Here is an 8,217-nt window from a genome sequence, read left to right as displayed (position 1 = left end):
CTTTCCTACGTTGGTCCTAGGTTGAGAAAAATGGAGTCCACCAACCAAGGATTTCCCCTTGGAGGAAATCCTAGTCCTTTCTCCTCTTGGGGAGATGTTGGTGCACCCCATATGGCCACATTGTCGCTTCCAGGATTGAAAATCGGCCTGCCCGAATGGCTCTTCTCGACCTCTGTCGTTCAGAACACCTTGATTCCTGAGCAATCAAGTAAGCAGTTAGACGATACCAAAGCTACCCCCCAACCTTCTACTTCGTCTGATTCTCCCTCTCCTCCTTCCTCTTCGCTTGATGAAGCTGGTAAAGCCAAAAATCAAGTAACTAAGAAGGAGAAGAAGGGGAAGGAGAAGAAAGAGAAGAAGATGAAGGAGCCAAAGGTGAAAAGGGGCAACCAGGCATCATCTAGTGAAAATCCACACACTGAACTATCAAAACCTAAATCTCCATGTGTCATTTGCAAAGGAGATCACTATCATTGAGATTGTCCCTACATCCATCGGATCTTAAGGGACTGGTCTCCTCGTTTGCACAATCCGGTGTCAACAACCTCTGATGATCATGTTGAAAGTACACCGTCAACTAGTGAAACCGAAACGTCGGGACAGAAAAGGAAAAAGTAAATTCCCTTGTAAACTGTGTGAAGGTGATCACGCCGTCCACCGTTGTCCCTTCCTAGACGAGGCTAAAAGAGTTTTGGACGACCGTCTGGTTTCACCGTTACGGCTTCCTCCCGAATATAAGAAACTCTTGCCAAGTCCATCACTAGTTGAAAATATGACTGACACGCCATTGTGGTCGGTCGAAGCGTCTATCATTGAAGATAAACCATCTGAATTCACACCAAACGAAATTCAAAAGGTTGAGGCGGCAGTTGACCTGGTCTTGCCTTCAGAAAGTCCATATTCAGATGATATAGTCACCGGAGAGAACAAGAATGACACCGTTCAAATTCTCTTTGTAAACATAGACTCTGATGAACATGGGGGCAATCTACCCGTTCCTTTACCGCAGGAAGGAAGTTCGTCAGAGTCATATCCGGCCGTCTATTCGGTCCCACCTCCAAGCAACCTAGTTGTTTCCTTCTATTGGAATCTACTAGGCAGACCCCGTTTACCGGCTAGTGTACCATTTCGAATCATTGTGCAAATATATAGAATGGTCATGGCCGGTACCATCATAGATGAAGGGGCTTCTATGAGTATCCTTTCCTCAACTGCTTGGAAAGCGCTTGGTTCGCCATCACTTTTGCCTGAAATGAGAAATCTAACGGGCTTTGATAAAGGAACCAGTCGACCGTTAGGGATCCTTCCCAATGTGCCGATAACATTGAGAAGGAAAACCGTTCACATGAACGTAATGGTAGTCCAAGGACCCCTAGATTATAATCTACTCCTTGGACGCGACTATATTTATTGCATGGGAGCCATTATCTCCTCGCTCTTTAGAGTAATGTGTTTTCCACATGAAGGAAGAGTGGTCAAGCTCGTAGACCAGCTTTCATTTCCCGGCTCACACATAGCAAATAGTCAAATACCATCCCTGAATGGTCTTTTCACGCAAGGAATGTCTCATCAATCCCCAGTCCGTCCACCTGATGAGCGCGAGTGATTCGGGAGGACATGACTGAAACCCAGGGGGCATGCACCCTGGTCTATTTCGGCAGGAAAACCTTGGGCATAGGGTAGGTTTCCGCGAAGGATATATGACTGGTTTATGAGATTATACTGGAATAAGATTCCTTCATCAAAGTTATGTGAGTGGAGGCAAGTTGCGCCACTCACCTTTGTCTATTTCGGTAGACATCGCCGAGGAAGTGTTTTGTCTGCAGTGCGGATGGAACAATCTTTGGTAACCTGGAAATTTTTCGCTATACCTGAGGGCATGCAAGGGAAGAGCGACCATTTATTTTTAAAAAATTTTAGGTCCTCTAACCCTTTAAACTCGTAGGATTGGTCGCTTCCTAACTTGCATAAAGAAAGGATGCGGGGCAAAGCTTTGTAAGGTGCAAGCTCCATAAAAAATGGCATCTTAGATGAGACATCCTTATTATACGACTGGATCGAGCAGTTTTTATGTGGAGTTCAAGCTCGTTAAAAAATAAACATAAGCAATGAGCAAATGTTTCCCCCAGAGTTTAAGCTCATTCATTTAAAAATGAACCAATTTCCGGTAAATAACCATCGTGAATGCATTATCATTAGCCTTTGAAGCCTTGGTCGTGTTCTCGTCATCACCTCCACTCTATTTTGGCTGAACATTCACCCCCATTTGATTGTTTACCCTTTTTGAGGAACAGCTGCGAAGAGTGATCCTGTTAGCCATCCTTGTGACACTGCCGTGATTGGAAAATTCCAAACCTTACCTGGAATTAGCTGCTACCTGAATTTATCACTCGTTCCTCGAAAAACGAGTCTCCTTTAAGCTCTTTTCATCTGACTCGTAAAATATGAAAATATTGCCGAGTAATTGGCCTCTCCAGCTCGTTAAAGTGACCGGAAGTGCTATCCCTCCTTTAGATTTTAATCTTTTTGGACCCGAGGGATTATTACACAAAAAGATCGAGCGCTTGTTTTGTTCGGCTCGTTAAAATTACCGAAAATTCATCCCTTTTGTATTATTTTATACTTTTTCGGACTTAAGGGATTATATGATGAAAAATGATTGTTGGAGTTTTCTTTACGTCCCTTTCAGCCTCTCTAAAATTGAAAAGGACCGAGTTATCTTTGTCGTTAAACTCGTTAAAACCGAATAGCGACAAAATTGTCCACACAGACAAGAACGAGTTTCACTATCGCTAGGCTTGTTAAAACATAGCGATGGGTTTGCCCGAAGGGAAAATTATAGAACAAGCATATGTTATCCTCCTCAAGCTTGATAAAAATAAAGAGGTACTGGTCAGCAATGACTGGGGAAAAATTGGGAAGAAAACTTGAAGAAACTTTATTGGTAGCAAGTCGCTCTTGAACATGACACTTTCACTCCGCATCCGAGTCGGGTTGGGTTGTTCCGTTCACCGGTCATATCACCATTGGTCCATCACACCATCCAAATTTGGGGTTGACGCTACCAATCCATCATGTCAGTGTCGCCGATATGTTCAATAGAAGTTGCTCAGAGAATTCACCTGTGTCTCATCCACTGCAATACATTTACGCTCCATTCTTTCATGACCGCCACCCTGAACCTTATATCATCAGATCGTTTTCACCTCCATTAAAATCATTTGCTCCATTCCGTGTCGTAGATGTGGGATTCATTAAGGCCCTCCTATGATGGATCGCTTCTTGTCGACATCAGCTCATTATCCAGGAAGTTGATCTAGGAACAACCCTTTCAGTACTTTGAAGCTTGCATGCCTCAATGGCAAGTTTCTCACTTCTGGTGACAGGTTTACATCAATGGCCTTCGACCGAAAGATTTTGCGTGGTGTTCGACACCAAGTCCCTTTTTCACACCACGTGAATTGTACTGTCGTACCTTGAGGGTCATCATCATTATTGGTGATTCCTCTCGCGCCTGTTAACAGCTTACATCACTGGCTGGTAATTAGGCGATGTCTTTCCATGTTCGACTCCAGAACATCTCTCACATGGATCGACTTGTACTTTGAGTGAAGATCGAATGAGATTGAAGACCCCGGATCTAGTTTCATCCATCCGGGCTGCGATATATATTCTGGAAAATAAAAACATCAAATGTACATCATTGCTGCACACATAATCATCCAATATAAGGGATGATGGCTCTACTAGAATCACCAGTCTGCACTAAGACGATTGTCTATCTTATGTAAATGAAAATGAATTTATAAAGCTGAGCATGGGAATGCCCGACTCAGCTAGATCATGAAAATATTATGAAGATAATGTATTGTATTGTATCTTATTACAGGTCGCCTTCCAGCTCGAAAAAACTTCGGATCCTCATAATAAAGCATTTCACCCGACATCAAAAGATTAACGACCTCATGCTTTAGGGGGCAACTATTATAGACATTTTTGGGCACTGCAACACCAATCAAACATGTCCATAAACCAAGGACTCCTAAGTCCCTAAAATTGTTGTTCCATCCCCTAAAAGAACAAGGTCAGCTGATTACATCATCTCCCAGAAGTTCTCCATGAAAAACTACTCAGAACTGGTCAAAGCTGGACCATCTCACCTGCTCCATGGTCAAAGTGCGCTGCATCCCACCTAAATGCACATGGGAGGTGTGATGCATACTGAAAAGCCCTTCTATGGGGTACGATGGGCGAGAGTGGACAAATGGCAGAGTCAATTTGCGAGGTGGAGGATCATGGAATCTTCCAGAAACTTCTCCTGTGACACTTGCCTCTCTGCATTCGCCCAGGGATGAGTAAGAGATCATCAATCTCCAAGTGGAATCAAGAACTATCAGAGAGAGGACACTAATCAAATCTCAGAAGCTGACTCACCTCCCTGCAATCATCTATATATGGATCCCTCATCCCAGAGATCCAGAGGCTGGAATTTTTGTATCTTGTAAGGAAGTGCTGCTGGTTTCTTGGTGTAACATCATAGTGTTGAGTGATCTAAGCTTTTCATGAGGTGAAGAAGGGATTTCTTGCTGAGAGGATGACACTGGGTCAGAACAATTGGTTGTAATCTTCTTTGCTATTCTTGATATTAATAAAGCTATTCAAGTTTTCCTCCACATTCTTGTATGATTGATGATATATGCATTTGTGTGGTCAATATATATCTCGTCCTATATTGTTTATGATAGTAGATCTCTGTTCTTGGATAGTGTTATGCTGCTTTGATTCCACAGGTGCTCTTTGAAGCTGGGTAGACGAGGAAGCGAGTGGCAAAGATCTATCAGAAGGGAGAGGAATCAAGCAAGCAACCAAGCGCAAGACAGAGGTTGGTCTCCTTTGTTCCCCTCTTATCTACTTCTCATAAAGGAAAACGAAAGTAGTTTTAGTTTGTTTGTTTCTAAGATAGCTACCAATCTTAGTGGGACTAGCAGCTCTGCATAGACACTAGATTTCTCGATAACATTATCCAGGGAATTAATTTGACAAGATGGTCGGGCAGCGGATGGGTTGGCCACATGGCCACCTGCGTCCTCCCCCAAGCCCACCTGAGATGCATTCAAGGCACCTTGCAGGCACCATTAAATGAGTCCCAAGGTCGATACTGCTCCACCTCTTTCATAGCCATGGCGTCTGCAGATCAATTTGCAATCCATCCCCCCTCTCTCCACTGTGTTTGCCCTCCGCAGGCCGCAGAGCCCTGCTCTCGCACTGTAACAAGCCGTCAATGCTAGCTACTAAGTTGTATTGACTTGGGTAACGGATTCCATTATTCTCAAACCAGCCTCTGCAACTTAGCTCTGGCTCAGACCTCCTTTGTCCATCCTCTGTGAAATTATTCCACCAACTCCTCAGCTACCTACCTTGCCTTCAATCCAGCCATGGTTCGTCGTCGAATGCAAAGCAAGAGAGGAGGTACTCACGGTTGAAGCATCCGCCCTCCAGCGACGCATATCCCTGACTCTACTTCCCCTGCTTCTTCAGCCAACAATCCCAATCCATTTAGCTTTCTCCATGGCCGATACCTAGACACCCGAAGCAGAAGGGGAAGAGCGCGGCTCCAAGGTACTGAAAGGAGGGATGCTGCGGTTCACACAGAAAATTTTCCCCTTCCTCCGCATCCAACACCCCATACCACTCAATTCCATTTACATAGCACCCTGAATCGGCCCGTAATCATTGCTACTGTTACTATTACATTCTCTGAAGAAATGGACCCGTTTTCACCTTTGCCTGCACACAACGAAGAGCTGAATAGGGCAACACCAAGAAACAGAGGTGTTCGCAGCCCAGGCGAATAGCAACCCGAAGGAGATAGAGCCACCCTGCATGGCAAGGCGCTGGCTGGCAATCAGCAAGCTGTGGAAAGCAAACCTGGTGACACACAGGCTTCTGGCAACTGACGAGGCAACACGTCTAGTCTGCATGCAGGCACGGGTAGCACCGAGGCCGTCCATCCAGCTCAAGGCGAGGACATGTCAACCGAAGAAGATGATTGGTACAAATATGCGTGTCAGATTGAAGAAGAACCAGCCCCAGACAATCTCTAGCCTCGACACATGCCAGCCAGGTGTCGCCTTTTTTGCCAGGTGGATGCTTCTCATGCTGACTGGGCATTTCCAATTAAATCTATGTTTTATGCAATGTCTATGCAATGTCTGAGATGTTTCTTTGTTTTTTGGTCAAACCTGTTAACTCCTATGTGGGTCCTTTTGATTTCATGGACTGGTTTCCCCTCTGTTGGGGCAATCCCAGCTAGACAATATAATTTTGTGATGAAGGATGTTCAGCACTATGGAGGCCAAGCCTCTCTGTAATTACTTTTTTGTATCATATTAATAGAATAATCTTACTTAGAAAAAAAATACATGGTATCATATAACTCTTTTGGAAGAAATAAAAGTTGGATGTAAATGGGTTTACAAATGGAAGAAATGAAAGAAAACATATAATTAAATTTAAGCTTTTGTGATCCATCATCTGAGTTTTTAGAAATATTTTCAGAAAAATCAAATTATAAAATATTTTTCTAATGTGATTTTTCCGAAAATATTTCTAAAAACATATAATTAGTTAGCAACAGATTTTCTCAAGTTGAAGGAATCGACTTCAATAAAACCTATGCACCTACATCTAGAATGAATTACATCCACCTTGTTCTATCCCTTGCTACTTGACATAAATGGGAGGTATTTTAGATCAATGTTAAGTCTACCTTCTTACATAGGAATTTGCAATAAGAAAATTACATGGAACAATCTCTTATCTATGTTTAGAATGAATCCAATCTTTCTTACTACCTTAAGAAATATCTTTATGGTCTTAAGGAATCTCCTTAGGCTTGGTATGATAAAATGGATAAGCTTTTTCTTGACTTTTCTAAATCTCATTCTAATATTAAGGTATATATCAAGAAAGCAGGAAACCATCTCATAATGCTTATTCTTTATGTTTATGACCTTATCCTCACTGGTAGTGATCCAAAACTTTTAAAACATGTCATATATAACATCAATTAGAAATTTCAAAATGACAAACCTAGGTTAATTTCATTAATTCCTTGGCCTACAACTATTGCAAACCAAGGAAGGAATTCTTCTATGCATTTGACTGTCTTTGTCAGTTTCACATAGAATATTATAAACTAGACCCATATCTCTTCCAATCTAAAGTAAGACTTACTACTAGATGTATTGCATCTAAATTAGAAGTACATTTGTACAATGATTTGGTTACTAACCATTTACACTAACTTATACCGATATTGATATTCCCATTATTTTTGGTCTTATTATCTAGTATATGAAAACACCCCGTGATAGCCATTAGAAAGTAGCAAAAGGAATACTTCGATATATCTATGGATATATTAAAATTTAGTTTAGGATATATTACAAATTGTGGGAAACACCCTTGTTGGTTGGTTTCACCAATTTCTATGGGTTGGAAATCGTGATGTTCATAAGTCCACTATAGGTTATATATTTAGCTTTGGTTATGGACCTATCACTTTATCTTGTAAGAACCAGCAATTTCTTACCTTTTCTTCAATATAAGTAGAGTACCAAGTAGTATTTAATTCAATTTAAGAAGCCTTGTGTCTTTGGGAGATCCTTTTGAAGTTTGAATTCTAGCAACAACATCTAACCACCTTCTAGTGTGACAATCAGGGTGCCATCAAACTTGCTAAATATCCAACTAAACATCAACATAGCAAAAAAATTGAGTTACAAAATCACTTCATTAGAAATCTTATTCAATATTGTGTTCTCGAATTTCTCTTTGCTCTATAAATGATCAAATTGTAGATACTTTTGCTAAGCCTATTATAGTTTCCAAATTTCAATCCATGTTAGGAGTTGATGAAGTTGTCATTAAGGTGGGATAGGTTCTATTACCTCCTTCCTTCTCCTATTGTGTCACCCTTGTAGATACTCCAATCCCATCCCAAGTTGTTCTTAAAGGGGTGTGTTAGGATATTTTAGACACTTAGGAGTTAGTTAAGATCAACTTGGCCTAATGTGGCCTTAGTTAAAGGTGTGATCTTTAGTAGGAATTTGTATTTGTGTAATCAAATGGTCATGATGTGCTCTAGACATAAAATAATTTGACATTGCATATTATCCTTGATGCTAGTGGATATATTGATATGTGGTGTAACAC

The sequence above is a fragment of the Pinus tabuliformis genome, chromosome 1_2, assembly GCF_031772625.1.
Source record: "Pinus tabuliformis cultivar Carrire ecotype Pingquan chromosome 1_2, CPIR1, whole genome shotgun sequence".
NCBI lineage: Eukaryota > Viridiplantae > Streptophyta > Pinopsida > Pinales > Pinaceae > Pinus > Pinus tabuliformis.
The sequence above is the reverse complement of the archived record's forward strand: the minus strand, read 5'-3'. Positions refer to the sequence as shown.